At 38.9% G+C, this 18,659-nt stretch overlaps 2 pseudogenes; both read right to left on the bottom strand.

Moving 5' to 3' along the window:
- Positions 1-945: 945 nt before the first annotated feature.
- Positions 946-18,659, bottom strand: part of LOC146489655 (uncharacterized) — a 28,935-nt pseudogene continuing 11,221 nt past the window's right edge.
- Positions 12,058-15,172, bottom strand: LOC146489656 (TNF receptor-associated factor 6-like; annotated as a pseudogene).

Here is an 18,659-nt window from a genome sequence, read left to right on the forward strand (position 1 = left end):
TTCTACCTCATAGTTGTGGAATTCTGGATCTCCAACAGGGTGTCTCGAAGCATAGTCAGCTGGATTTGAGGCACCTGGGCGATACTCTACAGTGGTACTCTACATATTGCTGCAGCTCCATGAGCCAGCATTCAATCCTGGTAGAGGGCTTGTTGAATAGGGCGAGACGGGGTTTGTGGTCGGTGATAACCTTGAACTCCTTGCCATAAACAAACAGGTGAAAGCGTTTGATTGCCCAGTAAATTGACAAAGCTTCACAATCAATTTTGAGGGTATCTTGCTTGTGTGGGAGTAAGCGGACATCTGGCATAATGCAGCGGTGTCACTTCTTTATTCGATTCATTTTCTTGGGTCAGGACAGCACCTAAGCCAACAGGGCTACCATCAACAAAGATGGAAGTAGGTTTCTTGGGGTTGAAGTACCCAAGAGTCATCTTGACTGATAATGCTTTTTTTAGGCATTCAAATGATGACTGCTTTCTTCTGTCCATTGCTAACTCAATCCATCACAGGTCAGCTGCCGAATAGGTCTAGTAATAATTGCAAAGTCCTTGATGAACCTTGAGCAGAATGCAGCAGAGCTAAGGAGGCTTCGTACTTCTGATACGGTGGTTGATGGGGCAATGCTTTGAAGAGCTTCAACTTTACTTGGATCAGGTGACATGCCCTTTTCAGAGAACACATGGTCAAAGAAAAGCATGGTGGGAACTCGAAGCTGACACTTAGGTAAGTTGATCGTCAGATGATCCTTAGATGTTGGTCATGGGTGTCACTGTCTATGCCACCGACATAGATATCCTCACGGATGTTCTCAACACAAGGAATACCACAATCAAGTCACTCACTTTCCTCTCGAAGACTTCTGCAGCGCAATATGGACCAAAGTTAAGAGGCTTGTAACGGAACAACCCAACATGGGTGGAGAATGTTGTCAGAGGTCTTGAGTCAGAGTAGAGCGGAAACACTTTGAAGCCATTTACGTTTGGGCACGACATCATCAGTGATGAAAACAATATGCCGTTCTCTGATGATAGCTTTGTGTAGGAACCGCATGTCAACACAGATTCTGATTTCATTCGTCTTCTGGGGTTTGGGTACAACGACAATTGGCGAAACCCACGGGGTTAGGCCCTCAGCATGTTTAATGATGCCCTCATTCTCAAGCTGCCTCAGTTTCTCTTCTACTTGTTTTTGGATATGAAACGGGATGCGACAGTGAGGCTGTGCGACTGGCTTGATAGATTCGTCAACATGTATGCGTACAGGTTTACCTTTGTACTCACCCATTCCACTAGTTAGACTAGGAAAATCCTTGAGGAAATCTGGGGCACCAGGTGGCAAATTTACAGGAGGTTGTTCAACCATGCTGACAGCTTTGATGAGATTCAATTTCTGTGATGTTGTCCAGCTAAGTATAGAACCTGATGAACCCTCTGCAACATAGAATGTTTCTTCCGATGAGCAATGATCGGTAGCAATGTTGGCGCGGAGTTTGCCACACAGATTGAGCAGTGGTGTTGCTGCGGCAGCCAAATTTTTCGTACTGATGTTCTTCACTGCTTTTTCAGTACACACATGTTCGATGACCTCTCCCAATTTTGGATCTCCAATAAAGATCTATGAAAAAGGGAAAATTCGACCTTTTAGTAAAAGTTACAAGCTGAAATTATATCCGAACAGTAGTTTTCCAAGCTTACCTTCACAACTGATTTCTCTTGTTCTTGAGGTAAGTACATACGTTCTTGAATTTTCTCCTCCATGGTAAAGGGAATACCCTTTCTTCGATTTCCTGCTCTTTTTTTTTTCTTCTTAATGGGTGAAGCTGAGGGATCTCCGTGAAGATTTGCCTGTCTCGTTTTTTGAGCGTATCGCGTCTTGGTCTTCTTTGTTTCGCTTCGCTGATGGCGTAACACCAGTCAGTGATCTTATCGCTGTGGATCTGTGATCCAGGAGAATGCTCCAATGGGTCAATAGATTATAAGCGCTGAATACGAGTGCACGAAGCGCACAACTTGTTGTGCACAAGGAAGGCAAGACGGTTTTGAAAAATTATTTCCCTTGTTCAATGAGTGGCCCAGTCTTGAAATTTTGTTCGCTAAAACAACACTGTTGCCCAAGAGTAATTAATAATTCCTTAAGCGTCCTCACTCATCCCTAGCTGTACTTTAGCATCCTTACTGATCCCTAGCCAAACTCAAGCGTCCTAACATGTGTAGCCTACCTAAAATCTAACTTCGTTACAAGATATTATTTTGACCATAAAAGGAACTCCGGAAATTATAGCTATATCTAAACCAAAATTGCAAGAAAAAAAACATTTATAGTATAAGCATACCGGGTTATGTTTTTTTGTAAATACTAATTCACCAACAAGTGCAGGAGGCGTCGGCCTTTATATGGTCTTTTGGCTGTATTTCCAGCCCAGGGTAAAGAAGATTTTAACAGATCTCTTTCTTCTTCATCCTGCTCTTCTGCTCTGGACCTTTTTCTTTTTTTCTCTCTCTCTGTTCTAGCCTCCGAAAAAATAGTTTGCATGGGAAGAAGCCCTAAGTTGTCTTTTTGTTTGTTCCCATGTGAATTACAATGTAAGACTAGGAAACCTCAACTTCAGTCATTTCACCTGCCAACCAGCAAAGAACATAACAGGCAATATTTCTACAATTAGTCCTAACAAATCAGGTCTAACAGAAACCAGATCATAAACTAATTCTCCTCTGGATTTTCACCCTAGGCATATTCTTGCTGCCATACACTTTAATTAAAACCTGGTGAGAGAAACAAAAACAAAGGCTGATGGATCTAGTCAGGTGAAGATGATGTATCCAAAATTCAAGAATGGAGAAGCTACTGTGCGGGATATCAGGATATCGCCCAAATGTGGTGACTAAATTGTCTCCTCACTTTACTGTTAAGACTGGTTTGGATTATGTTATGCACTAGAATGCAAAGTACCATGCGAGAAAAGGTCTCAAGCCTTCACCTTTTTACTATAATGATCAAGGCAATTGTGCTTCAGGGTAAAGAAATGTAACAAACCTTACCCCTCTCCCACCCCACCCTCAAAGAAAGAAAAAAGGTCATTTTACTTTATACCTTCATTTAGAGTATGTTGAGGAAATATACTAGACCTTCGTGGAATCTGTCAAGACTGGTACTTCGCTAAGTGATGCTGCTAGAGATTTGAGAGAGATAACCCCCTTTCCTATGAACTCAATGCTAGAAAAGGAAACTCCTGAAAGTGCATTGGATAAGAGAAAAAAAAGGAAAGAGATGGTTGTAAAAAACGTTCCTACAACAACACCATGTGAGTAAGGCTATATTTAGAATAATCCAATTTATTCATCTGCATGTATTTTTACCCAGAAGGTTTCAACAAAAGCTGAAATTTCCAACCGCCCCAACGGTGATTTTCATCTGAAAAAGCTGAAAAAGGGGATCGAGCAAACCACGATCAGGCAACAATTATGCTTCAAATACTTACTCCCCTTCTGTGCCTGTCTGCTGGTACCTTCTTCCATCTTGTGTCTTATATTTGGCTGCTGCAGATTGCAAGGACCACCGGTTTCAACACAATGGCGCGAAGCCAGGGTGTAGCGTAACACAGCCAGGAGGTGAGTCCAATTCTCATAGAACTAAGTCGCTGCTAAGCGACTACACGCAACCTTCAATTTCGTGGCAACACTGCTAGGATTACATACCTTGTAATCCCCTCCGAAATGAAAATGTAGGTTTACTCTTCTACCATCAATGAGCATGTAGCCATCATCTATGAGGGTGTTTACAGCATCAATTACATTCTTGAGACCATCTGATAGTGTGCAATAGTCTTCAGGTCCCTTGACTACAGCAATGGTGTGGTTCCCTCTATTAAAAGAACAAAAATGAGGATGGCATCTCAAAGAATCATAAGTGATACTGATTTGGTGAGTAAAAATAAATATTTTAGGCAGTATTTTACGAAGTGAAAGGTGCTTAAAAAATAATTTTATTGTTTGATATTTATTGTAACACTGACAATGGATCATTAATGCTCATCCGAAACATGTTTGAAGTAATCTAAATTATGTCTTTCAAAAGCATCATGTTGTATTTGAGAACCATTTTCTTTTACAAAGTCACCAAATGTCAAAACTCCATAGAGCACACATCATTAAATCTATAACATTATTATTATTTGTTCAGAATACCTGAATTGGACAGCATATGCTGGCCTTCCTCAAGCAGTGAAAATGAACAAACAAACAGCGAACTGAGTGTGACATTCTGGCCCCATCCCCTGATATCTTGACCTTTACAGTTGTTTCTTCATCATGTGTGTTAGATAGCTGTAATTATGAGACAAAAAAAAAAAAAAAATCAGGGATTATTCAAAACTAAAGTTAAAAGTGCTAGCTAATAGTGTGTTTAAGATAATGTATACCTAGGAAATTGTCCTTTGTACTTACACATTTGCTTAATTCCTTTTCCAATAGAACCTTGAATGGGTTTATTTCTTACGAAAAAAGAATAATACAGTGTAAGCATTTAGATATTAAAAAAGTCCCTTGAAGCACTGCATTTACGTGTCATAAGCTGATTGGCGAGGTCAATGTAGACTAGGCCCCAATGGTTCACCATGAAGCCTGGTACCAGTATTTGTTTCAGGTTTTCAAAACTTTGCTAATTGAGAAGCTTTAGCTGCCAACTGTCTAACTTTGAACGCCTTGTCACCAGTTTCCATCCACTGAAAAAATTCATTTGGCATGTACAACGTCTTGTCCTTTCCTTTAGTGTCAGCCTCCTTAATGTACTTGCCAATGCATGTGTCAATAACAAAGCTGTCAATGTAACTTGCTTTACAAAGATCGCTGAAGGAAATTACATCAATGGCTTTTTTTCAGAGCGCAGAACTGGTTTAGATTTTGGCCTCTTGCATAGGACGTCTTGAAGAACTGCTAGTTCTCCTGGTGTGGATGTTACTTGTGGAAGCCATCGCGCTTCTGAGGTTACTTTATGTCTTGTCTCGGACATAAAAACAAAACTTGTTCAGAACTGACAAACCCTGTCCAGAGAAGTGGCCTATGCCTCTAATAGTAACACTCATTGGATTACGCCCTTTTTTTTCTCTTATCCTTGAAGAGCTTTTCTGCTTGTTTAACAGTGGTTTCACATGGACGCTGGACAAGACAGCATGGATCAGAGTAGACCATACAATTCCATGTGACTTCTGCATGTGAGGAAAGAACAGAACTAGTGATAGATGACTCCACTTGGGGTAGTAAAGTGGCCAGTGCAGCTAGTTCAGCTCTGGTTTCAGCAGTTGACATGGCAGACAACAGCTGTGAACCCTGGTGCAAGTTGTCATCACTTTGACTGCTTGTTTGCATTTGGTCTCCTTCACATTCTTCAATTTCAATAACCTCTGCAGAAGGTTCAGAGGTAGGGGACACAACACTACTGGTAGGCATACATGTACTTGGGGTGATTTTGGGTGCACTGATTGCAGATTTGGTATCATGGAAGGCAAGCTTTTTCGCAGCATGATGTTGTACAGGTATACACATTGCTGCTGTGTCCCTTTGTTGCTGGAGAACAAGCTCTTCCTCCACATATCCTGATAATTCCTCTCCCACTCTTCATGATTATACTCCAGAAGTTTTCAGACGTTCTTTTCATGGACAGCTTTACCTTTATCTGTATCACACGAGTATGATAAAAAGTCATTTCCAAATAAGTCACAGTAATTGGTCAATGGTCAAAATCCAATCTTGTTTCTACTTTGACCAGGCACTGGTATTAACTGGTTTACAGCCACACCCACGAAAAGTAAAATGTTTCTTTCCTGTGACGTAATAAGATGCAAACCACGCAGTTACATAATGAAGAAGTTTCTGATGTTCCTTTAACGGTACAAAGTAATAAAGCATTTGTATAGATTTTCATATACACTGTACAGTATGTGATTAATAGACCTGGGCACCAGGGGACAGAAGGAGGTTCACCCAAAGGAAACTATTATGGAGATGCACACTGGAGAGGGAACAGCAGTGGATGGTTTAAGATCTTGGGCAGAGGCCATCACTACTGCACAGGACAGAGATTTTTTAGAAGCTAATTCCATGCCCTAATCCAAAAGTAGGAAAAATGAACTGATGACGACAATGCAAAAATTACAGAGATTTAACGCGCGACGTTTCGGAGTCATCTTGACTCCATTATCAAGAGAAAAAATCAGTTTGTGAACGCGGATTTTTAAATAGGCCAGAGCTGAAAATTAACATATTAATATGTTAACACATATGTTCTGGTTTCAGTTTGCATATGAATAGCATCTCATGAATGAGACAATCAAATTTGCTGGTGCATTTCGCAAGTATGTGAAACCGTTCTATAAAACGCTAGTAGACTTAATACATTTCTTTTTGTTGCTTCCAACCCCTTAGCCTTGTTGGCTATATGCTGAAAGTTGAAATGAAGGGTATCGTTTTCACAATCCCGAGCTAGACCCAACACCTTCTCTCCCTTCGTTCCACCCTGGGGTTCTAGTTTCGACTTGGCATAAGTCTCTTCGTCCTCGAGTCTACCCACTTCCCGGGTTGTTTTGTTTCTCTCGCATGTGCTGATCATTTCCCTTAGTCCCAGGTCATTGGTCTTCCACTTTCTCAGGGTAAATCCCCCCTTGGCCATTCGCTCCCTTGCGTTCTTGTAAAGGGTAAAGGTTTTATCAACTGTTCGTTCCCCAGTCACTAAATCATTTACATAGAATCCCTCCATCATTCTTTTCACAAATTCAGGGTCTACTTCTGCATAGGTAGCCAGATGGTGTCTTATCGTCCCATTCAACAAAAAGGGTGAGGCATTTAACCCAAAAAGGACGCGATAAAACCTGTACACTGCAACACTCAAATTACTGTCACGCATGTCTTCAACCCACAAAAACCTCAAACTATCGCGATCTTCTGGTTCCACAGCTACATTCAAAAATGCCTTTTCAATGTCCCCCAGTAGTGCAATTTTGTTCTCCCTAAACCTTACAAGAATATCGAATAAGAAGGGATTCAGTGATGGCCCCGTATGTAAACAGTCATTTAGGGAGGTCCCATTCTTGGTTTGTTTCGACGAAGCGTTGTAGACAATCCTTAGCTTCGTGGTCTCTGCATCCCTATGAATAACTGCATAGTGGGGTAAATAATGGACGTTCCCACCCGGCTTTTCCAATTCGGACACTTTTTTCGATCACCCCTGCGCTTAGCTGTTCCTTTATGATCGAATCGTATTCGTTCGAAACTTCTGGTTCTCTCTTTAGTCTCTTCAGCTGACCTTTCATGCGCGACACGCTGTTTGCAAAATTACTCGGAAGGGGGTCATGCCCTAGTTTCCACAGTAGCTTGACCGAGTACCTCCCCTCTAAAAATTCTATTTCGTTCTCGAACGATTCATGCACTTCGTTGCTACTTTTTATGCCTAAACTTTCTAGATCCCACAATCTGCTAACTTCACGGTCTAAACTAGCTTTGTCTAGACCTGCACTGTCTTGCGATATAAGTTTACTGACACTTCCTGAACACTCGCTTCGCTAAATTCATATCGCCTTTTTAGGGGACCCGATAACACCCATCCCAGTTCAGTTTCTATAGTGACGGGCTCCTCCTACTCCCCCCGTACCGTTCGACCACTTTGAAATTCCCACAAGTAGTCCGCACCTTTTAGCAGGCCAATTTCGAGCTCTTCTTTAGATTGACAGACGTCAGAAAACCAAAGGTCACGCAAGTGCGGGAAGTCGTTTTTGACAACCTCAACATGCTCGTTGCTTATGTGTGAGGTTTCTGGCACAACATAAGTTTCGAGCGCCTGCACACGACTGCCACGAAGAGGCTTTATGTCAAAACGTACAACATCTCGCAGCCCTGATTCTTTGCCTTTCTGGCCAAAAGTACTAATCGTGATCCATTCCTTTCTTTCTACGGGTAACTCGTATTTGAGAGCCGCTTTAGCAGTCACAAAAGATCGATGACTTCCAGAGTCAAACAAAACTCTAACCCTCCCTTGCGAACCCCCCTTAAGGAATGTTTGGGCTGTCTGGAGGGCTATTCTACATTCAGTACCCACAAGTTGAGCGCTGATGTTATTCCCGGGCCGATCGCCATTACCTCCCGTTAGTCTATCTTGATTCCCCCCCCCTCCCCCCAAGGCCTGTGGTTTGGCCATGCACCAACAAGAATTATGTTGTCCCTTACATAATTTACATTCTATTGTTACTTTTAGGACTGTGTGCCGCTTAACAAGTTCAACTTTCTTCTCAGCTTCATAGCTGTTTAGGCACTCGTCAACATCAGGAAGGACTCCCGTTAGAAATCCTCGATGGCCTGCTCTAACTTTCCTCTTGGACATTCTTTAATCCGGCTATCGATGGACCAGATTTGCAGAATTCTTTTAACCCCGCTCCGCTGGTTCAAAGAAATCAAGAGGACTGTATCTTTCGTTGTAACAACATGATCTAATCCAATCCGACAATCTACTGCTATGTACAATTCTCACATATTCAACGTTCGTAACTCAACGATCAACTAAAACATTCTAAGTATACAGTGGTTCTTCTACTAGCCTTGCGCAAGGCAGTATTTTTACATTAATCACATGTACAGTAAAAGTTCCCATCGTAATGTATCTAAATTAAGTGTCTATTACAAACTCGCACGTTCTTTCACCTTATTTAGCCTACGAAAATGCATGCAGTTACATCATTTTATATCGTAAATATACTCTGACTTTGTCTACATTGTGAAATCTAATGTCACGAAATCTAACTTCTTTGCACTACAAATGTCAATTTCTAATTAATATTTAAGCACAGAATAATCAAGTTAAGCATCACCTATTTCTTTCCCAACAACATTTAGCTATCATGAATAGTGGTCAACATAGTGCTTACCAAAGACAATGCAGTCCCTAGCTTGACGAAAGGGATGTCTCAAGAATAGTAGCATTGTTGCGAACCAGTGTGTAAGAATTTGATCCACTTGAATTGTTGCAAATAAACAAAATTAATATATATGCAAGTATTTTCTAATGCAGTCGATAAAAATGAAGGGATGCCTGTAATAAGACTACTGGTCCATTAGGCTGCACTTATGGCGTTCATTACTGCTCAAAACACTTTGAGCACATTTTGGACGTGCAAACACGTCCAGGAGGTCATATTACTGTCACAAATATTACGCCGTAAAATTTACGACGTAATCATTGCGCATCATGTCAACGTCTTGTGAATGTCATATACACGTGTCAACAAAACACGCTGTTAATTTTATTTCATCATTTTACGACGTAAAATTCAAAGCGCATATTATTCACGTTGCGATCGCACGACGTAAACTTATCATCGCGTAAAATTACATCGTAAAATCTCGACGTAATATTACGGAGTTCATTCACTGAATCTGAAGGTAAAATTACAATGTTTGTTGTATTAAGAGTACGACGTAAAAGTATCACGCTCAATTTAGTGAGTAATTTCACGTCGTAATTATTACGTCGTAAACTTCATAAGTTAAAATCAGTGTCATTCTGAATGTTTAATAAGTTAACATTCTCAATGTCTAATAAGTTAACATTCTGAATATTTAATAAGTTAACATTCTCAATGTCTAATAAGTTGACATTCTGAATGTTTAATAAGTTAACATTCTCAATGTCTAATAAGTTAACATTTGGAATGTTTAATAAGTTATCATTCTCAATGTCTAATAAGTTAACATTTGGAATGTTTGATAAGTTAACATTCTCAATGTTTAATAAGTTAACAGTTTGAGTGAATCATTTTCAGTTCGCCGCATTTCAAATCAAGGCTACAAAACGCGCAACGGACCTTCATAGAACAAACGATATGTACATCTATTATAATGATAGACATCGAAACATCAACAATGCTACTGAGTACAAGATCATAATTGACATGAAATGGCGCCTAATTGATTATTATTTACAGGGGAATAGAAGGCTGCAAAGCGCACAACGGACCTTAGCTTCATAGAAGAAATTAAATGTGTAAGCGATATTCAACTATAAGGAGAAGAGTGTTTTATTGGAAAAACTTCCTTTTTTGGAAAAACTTCCTTTTTGGAACCAGATCAAAACACAAGAAACTTCATAACTGAAACGAAATGGCGCCTTATTGGTATTTACATGGAAATAAAAATTAAATGTTATTTATTTTACAATTATAATTGCGAAAAATCAAACTATTTTTAGAGCATGTATCTAAAGTTACTATAAACAATTATGTACAAAAAGAACGAAATTTCTAAGTTGCAGGACAATCTTTTGTTGTCCGAAATGAACACCTGGTTTTCACTAGATACGCCGTAGTTCTTATCTTATTATACTAAATTTCAGTTAAAGCCGGCCAAGCGTTCCCGTCGTTAATGGATAATTTTTTCCAATAATTGTATCAGTTGGTGTACAGAAATAAAGGCTAAGTGAACATCACAGATTTATTGGGCGCTCGGTCTAGTCTTACACGTTTTGAGAGCGAGGGCAGCCCCGGGAGCCATGCCACAGCCAGGCGACTCTCACTCCTGAAAGTGTTTGCAAAGGATGAATGGGAAAGAAGGAACAAAGCCTCCCAAAAGGAGAAGGACGGATTCCAGAGACGAGGGGGCTCCGAGAGCACGGGCCACAGCCAAGCCCCCACCCCCCCCCCCCCCCCCCCCCCCCCGCTTCCTCTCCTCCCTCCTTCTCCAGGAAAACCCAGACGAGAACTACAATAATCTCGTGGTATCCAATCGATGGAATCGATAATTCATGACAATCGATATCAATCGATACCCAATCGATAGATTAATTGGTTTCGATTGGTTGCAGATTGACGGCACCGGAATCGACGCATAAAAAACTAGGTATCAATTTCGGGCAACAAAGAATCGTCCTGCAAAAAAGAAATTTTGTCCTTATTGTACATAATTATTTTATTTACATGGAAATAAAAATTAGATGTTATTTATTTTGCACTTCTAATTGCGAAAAATGTCAAACTATTTCTTAAAAATGTATCTAAAGATTGTGTACAATAAAAACAAATTGCTATGTTGCAGGACAATCCTTTGTTGTCTGAAATTAACTCCTGGTTTTCAACAAATCGACGGCAGATTTCTATCGTCTATACTCTTTTATAAAAACTGAATCATTGTATAATGTAATTCGAGGGATTTGATTGGCTTAGCGGTCATGGTATATGAGCCATTATACCATGACCGAGAAATGGCGACCATTTCTTGCCTTCTGGTTGTTCTTGCACAGTGAAATCAGTAAGATGTAGCAATATTTGTTGATTGTTTTTAATAAAACAATTATTCCACTCGTGCTTGTTGGATATGATATGATTATAGCCAACTCGGCGCTATGCGCTCGTGGAATAATTGTTAAATAGACCATACTATGACGTCATAAAATGTTCAAAACTCAAGTGGAGCCGCAGGCGAGTGGTTTCACTGCCAAGTTGTGGACATTTTATGGCGTCCTTTTATGGTTTTATAAGACTGTAGACCATAGAAAACTGCCATCGATTTGTTTTTTTACACTAACATGGAAAAAGTACGGGCGGAATTGGCTTTTTTTTTTCGTTGAGAAAGTGCGCGCGTTACATCTGACGTCAATTTGGATAGTTATAGTAAAAAAATCTTTTGAGCAAATATGGCCGACTATTTATGGCCTCCTGAAATAACACTCATTGTGACAACGTAACAATCTACGTTCATCCTCCAGGATACAATACAAATAACACATTGAAAGGTGGTGACTGCATTAGGTCAGTTCAGAATATAAGCAACCCTTACTTTTTCCAGTAAACAACTAGAAGACTCTTGCTTTAGTTTTCGTAAGATATTAAAATTGAAGTTTGAAACGAGGTAGGGGAATAAAACAACATATTTTTATATTTCTCTTTACATGTGCCTTCGAGATGAGTGATAATTGTTTTGTTTTACTCCCCTAAGCCTTGTTTACAAGCTAGAATTTTAACATATCGAGATTGGTCTATCAAAAAGAAAAAAAAAAACAAAAAACGAGGGAGGAACCTCTCTACTGAAGCAGCTGGATGGTCACTTGGATGTTGAGCGCTCCATCTCCGTCCACATAGCGCGCCTTCACCTCGTCCAACGGTAGAAATTCCTCCCATCCCAAAGGATCCTCCTGCTGAAGCCACTGTTTTTGTGGTGTTCGTTTCACAAGCACCTCCCTGCCATTCCGCAGTGCAACACTGTCATATGTAAAATATACCCAGAATATTGGCTTTTATAACAATGTATTTCAACGGTGACTATGTTGTTGATGGTTATTATTATTATTATTATTACTATTTTTATTTTTATTATTATTATTATTGTTGTTTTTATTATTATTATTATTATTATAATTATCATTATTATTATTATTATTATTATTTGCATGGATAAATTACTTTTCGGGAATTGTTTACTCAAAAAATGGAAAAGGGTTTAGTTACACAGGTCCTAGCATTAAAAGAAGCATACTTTAGATTGAGGCAAAGAGGAGTTGTCCCTTGACTGGAAACGAACACCCCCATGCCCCCGGCGGCAGACATCTTTGGCACCAAAATTGCTCTCAAAGATGAGAATAATGGACTTTTGATGCCCACCGCCGGGTGCATGTTATCGGCCAAATTTCTAAAATTAGGAACTTTCTAAGTAAAGGTCATCGCTTGGGATGGTTTTAGTGTTGGTGGCACCTGAAATTACAACGTAATCGCCATTATTATTCAGTTTGACAATATAACACTCAATGTAACTTTTTCACCAAAATAATATAGATACTTTACTGCATTTTGTAACTTACATTATTGAAAATGGTCGACATTCTGTTGACCATCAGCAAGTCCACGTGGGCTGTTGCCTCCCTTGTCAAATGACCCGCTAGTTTCTCCCGTCTAACTTTCTCTTTGCAAGTTGACACTGTACAGTCCACAAAGGCCCGCTGACAGGCTAAAGCAATGTGCCCATTCAATTGCACCCTGTGAAAATGATTGATACCTATGTTACCACACAGAGCCACTATTGCACGAGATGTTCTTCGTGTTGTACTGTTTAGATGTTCAAAATAGGGTTAACCAGGCTGGAGATCTATAACTTTAACAAATACAATGAATTAAAACAGTTCACTGTAGTCGTGTGATGAGGCCCCCTATAACATCTATGAATGTCGGAAAGTAACTACTGTTTTCAATTCCAAAATGACCATTCAAAGTTTAATTTCTAAGTTTCAATATTAAAGAAACAACACAAAAGAAAATAAATTGGCAAAAAATTGATGTTGTCTTCTCTCCAGATGCTGTATAAGTGTTTGTTTTTTTGTTTTGTTTTGTTTTATTTATTTTATTTTATTTTTTTTTGGCAAAAATGTATGGTCTACCTTGACAAAATTACCGTGCAAACGGTCTACAATATAGAGATTTAGAATTACTTTCACGGCAAATGGCAAATGACAATGGATATGTTTATCTGTGTTTGCCGCTCATTGTTTACATTTCATAGGCGAACCTAGAAAAAAAATTTGTGTAAGTGTTAAAGGTCAGAATTATTTCCATTATCCTCATCTACGAACTAGGTTTTTTTTTGGTTAATTTTTTTATTTGCTTTTTGTTTTTAACATGAACGCAAATCTATTCAACGTTTGCTGTTTGCCGTAAATTCGATTCTCAATCTCTACTAATAATTGATACACACCGAGGTATTGCACCATGGTTGCAATTGAAGGGGCACATTACCGGTGCCCATCGACATCCGTAATTCTGGCGGGCATCTTGTTGACTTATGGGAAGCTGAATACCACAATGTGGGCAGTTTTCTGGCCTCATATTACATGTGGCCAGATGTGGATTCAGCTCCCCACGAACTACCACCACGCCACAGCCAGGGTGTGTACACTGCAAGGGCTCCTTTAGACACTCCCGTCTGTGGATGTTTATCCTGTCCAGGGCACCAGTCCACAAACAACCCGAATCTTTTCGGGGGCAGAAAACCTGCATAGACTCAACCACCCTGTCGAAAGCAATTATGTTCCTCAAGTCTGAGGCTTGTAGGGATTGTGTTCCGACAGGGCAGCTGCCGTTGTTATGGGTATTAACCCAACGGTCTATGCAAGTTTTACAGAAAAGATGACCCTCTTTACAGGCCACAGCCTCCTTGATGACGTAGCAGCTTTAAAAGAGAAAGAGAGAATTTTTTTATTCCTTTGTGTTAAAACACACTTGAAGGTAAATTACATTAACCGACATTAAAAACGTATTTAAAAACCCACCCACACCAGTTTTAGCCGTATTACAAATATTGGTTTGTTAGAACGTATTTTTTTTTCCTCAGACTGAGGCTGAACTTTCTTAAAAATTTTTAAGGTGTCCCTGTCTCCCTTGAGTTTTTTTAATAGCTCCCAAGCGCACTGATGATGCGAGCTCTAGTAATGTGGATCCCTCAAACTCATAAGACGGCAGTTGATTTTTAGCTCGAACACAATTGACTTCCTGTCAACAAAAAGTACGTTGCCGCCCATGTGCTGATAGAAGCACGGGTAGAATACGACACTGACTTCGCCATATGGCTTTAATGCACTCCTATACGGATCTACTCATTCCCCAGTCAATATCCCTGGATCGCTATGCCTCAACCTAGCAATCGCAAGAAAATAGCCGTAATTGGCCGGAAAAAAGTATTGGTGTCAAAATGCACAGACACGCTGCACGTGGTGTATTCAAATGTTTTACGTACATAAAATTAAGGAAAGCACTCTTCTATATTCCAGTTGTTTTGCATCAAAGAAAGAACACGTCCTGATAGATATATAGTTTATCTGTGTATTCTTTGTTTTTTTGTTTTTTTTAAATAAATGTTATTACATAAAAGCCACAGAATGTGGGGTGGAGTTTTCCTCACATAATTGCAAAGCATCAGATTGCAAAGGATTTTACCTTTACATTTCGCAGGAAAGAAGAGACTAAAATCTTAGTAAAGATTTATCTAAATGTCGGTCTGTTGTCTAAGATATCTCAATTTCCCTTTCAATGTCCTTAATATCTCAGTTCAATACGTATAGCAATGTAGAAATTCACTCACCAAATCGGGCAAAGGAGTGACTGGTCTGGAGCGACAGTAAAAGTGTCCGGGTTATATCCAGGCTCGACCATCGTAGAAACAAAGGATAACGCTAGATAAAAGATTATCTACTAATAACTCTGATAACTAAAACAGTAGACAAGCTTTAGAGCCGCGAGAGCAATCTGGTTCAACAAAACCGGCTTTGAACACACGAGGTCCTCTTTCTGTAAGTTGATATACCTCGACGAAGATTATTGGCAAGCAGTTATAAATTAAAAGTTATGACTGATAAATTATTGCTACCTACAGTCGACGCCCGAAACCTTATTACTGGAAATCAATGCTCGACTTAAACTTACGCTAACTGCGGAAAAACATACTGCACAATAACGGGAATTAACGCAAAAGATGTGCAAAAACTTCAAAATGCGGGCAGTTACGTTAATGCAATTTACACACAAGGAAACAGAATTTTTTAGACAACAGGAACAAATTTATTTTAACACTTCGTGTAAAATTCTGAAATGCAAAAAATGTTCATGGAATTGTCCCTAAGCGTAGAGTTAAGCAAAAGCCTTCGCTCCAATAATAAATGGTCCTCAATGACAATCTTGAAACCTATCGAATAATCTACCGGTTGATATAAGAACTGAGGTTTGCTTAAGTTTTTTTAAACCAAAGTCAAGACCCTTTTTTTTTGTCGTTGCTTTTAAATGTTCCTTACTTTGCATATAATAATACTATTATTATTATTATTATTATTATTATTATTATTGTTGTTGTTGTTATTATTATTATTATTATTAAGCAAAATAATCTGGCCACTTTGATTGCTCTTCACAGTGCCATTCGGTGGATCTCCACCCTGACAAAACAATGTTTTTTAACTTTCTAGCGGTGTATCGAGAATCGGGGCGGAAATCATGAGAATTAAGGTCGCCGAAATACATGGACCGCGGAGCCGGGGGAAAATTATTTCAATTAAAATATAACTGTTTTACTGCTTTCATAGATATGTGATAATTAATGAAGACTTTCGCCAGTGAGCGTTGTGGTACGCGGTAAATTGATTTCTTCATTTAGGACATGCAATATGGCGGCCCTTCCGTTAAAAATGATGTATGAATCAGTTAGGATCGACAGGACAACAATTTGAAGAAAACATCACTTCATTCAAACAGAGATTACGCTGCAGAGGTAACCTCGATAACCTTATAGATAAAACTCTTTCAGAGTTCAATTTCAGCAAAAGAATGTCGGTATTACAAACCAACCAAAAAAAGCGTAAAAACATTGTGCCGTTTGTACGGAATATCGCCCTTCTGTGCCTAACCTAAAACCATTCAGATGACTGAATTGCATTTGATAGGAAATCAACCTCTGCTAAGAGAAATGTACAAAGACCATTCCCTGTTTTCGTACAAAAAGGGGGATCTTTAAAGATGTACTCGTAAGAGCTAATTAGCTTTTGAAGGTCATCCTATCTTGACCAATAGGAGCCGTGTTTGGCCTGTCTTCATTTTTTTTTTTTTTTTTTTTTTTTTTTACCAAACAAGCTCTTCCATGTCCGAATTCATATTTCCCGACATTTTAAATTTCGTTGAGTAAAACCAAAAGCCGCTGACCACGAAAATCTATTTTCTCAATTTAGCCTTAAGTTCGACTTCAGTCAAGTTCGACGTCTGAATCAACTGCTGAACATAATTATGTGGGTCGACTTTAATAGGTTTTCGGTTAGGCTCATGCAACGTTCGACGTATGAACCTGGCCTCAGTTTAGGAAATATCACAGCCACTGTAACTCATCCGCTTAGTCATATGAGGCCGTTCTTTTTGTGATAGGCTTCTGGTAGGTTAGCAGGTGTTCCTTAATATTTGAAGTCGTACCTCCTTCACGAGAGTACGGCACTCAACTCCGACGTAGTTAATACATAGACACAACCACGTCATGCATAACCTTCATCTACGAAAGCCCTACACGTAAACTTCGGTGTCGTTTCACAAAACATGTTTAAGTTTTCATCAGCCACCTCAATTTTCAAAGAATCGGCTTGGTTTATATACATGTATATGTATTATACAGTATTGAGTACTTTTTTTTGTTGTGAATGTTGGGCTCATTTTGTTATAGCAAAACAATGCGACAGATCTCTTGCGCTGTGCATTTTATTTCCAGAAGAGCAATTCATAGATATAAGCATAATACTATCAGTCAAAATAAAGATTAACTTGGTCACGAACTGCTTCGTATCCAGTTTCCCAAAAGTTCAGAGATCATTCGGGACATAACCTATCTTAGTTAGGCGATGCTTCTTAAAAGTAATGTCGTTTAATATTTTGAATTGAAAGCTTCTAATAATATGACTTATATTAAGAAACACTTTCGCAGCACTTAATCATCAAGGCCAAAATTTTCTTTCAATTGTTATAAAGCCTCTGGAAGGTTTTGCTTTTCGGACACTAACAAGTGATAAAACTGTTTACTTTGACTAGATAATGGGTTAAATATTTTTTCTCCACAACAACCCCAATTCCTTTTCCTTTTCGCTAATATTTTTTCTCCACAACAACCCCAATTCCTTTTCCTTTTCCTAATTCCTTTTCCTTTCCGCTAAGTCTTCGGGTGGATAGGAATCGCACTTCTTACCCGGCTGTCCACTTTAAAAAATTTATATTTCTCAAGCCAGGACCTATTGCATTGTTACGTTTCCCTTTTTTTATCACTATCTGCTACTTCTGATATAACATTGAAGCCCATTTCTTCCAGCCATATGCAATGTCCACCACAAATCGACCCCCACCCCCCTCCACATCAACTTGTGACAAAAAAAAAAAAGAATAGCCATAGTTCTCCAAGAGCGTGTGGAATGCATAAAACCAAATGCAGGGCTGATTGGACAGCTAAAAAGGGTAATTTCATTGCCCAATATTTCGGTTACACGATATTTACCCTATTCATGGGCTACAAAAGCTACATAAATGTTGGAAATAAATGGTTTACAGCATTTAAAATGATACTAATGAAAAGCTGAGATTGTTTTATTTATTTTAGTTTTTATTATTATTATTGTTTGCTACACAAATATTACAAAAAGATACATTAAAACTAACTACACGAAAAATGCAGATATGAGATATGACTTGTTGAAAACAAAGAAAGCAGAAACGTGTACAGAAGCCATTATAAAAATCAGTAGAGATTAATAAATAGACCGTAGATTCAGTTTCATCACGTCTGTTCATCACAAGACTCTTTCCGTTGGAAATTATAAACGCCTCTCTAGCTTTCCTTATGCCGTCTCTTCCAAAAACTCGAAATTTTACAGAGAATGCATGGCTGATTAACTTTTTTGCCACCCAGCAATTTCACAGTTTTTCATGGCTGATATTTCCTTCGATATCGCTTGCAAAGAGTTGAAAATTGCACAAAAAGCTCAACTTAATCACCTCTTTCAACTTTTGCATTTAGTTCATATACAGCTATTTCAATTAACATTGTCGGATCAAAATAAAGCTAAAAGACAAGACCGCAATGTTTTGTGGGATTATTTTTTATGAATAATTTCATCAAAATCAT

Source organism: Pavona decussata, unplaced genomic scaffold (genome assembly GCF_977016875.1).
Source record: "Pavona decussata unplaced genomic scaffold, jaPavDecu1.1 SCAFFOLD_4, whole genome shotgun sequence".
NCBI lineage: Eukaryota > Metazoa > Cnidaria > Anthozoa > Scleractinia > Agariciidae > Pavona > Pavona decussata.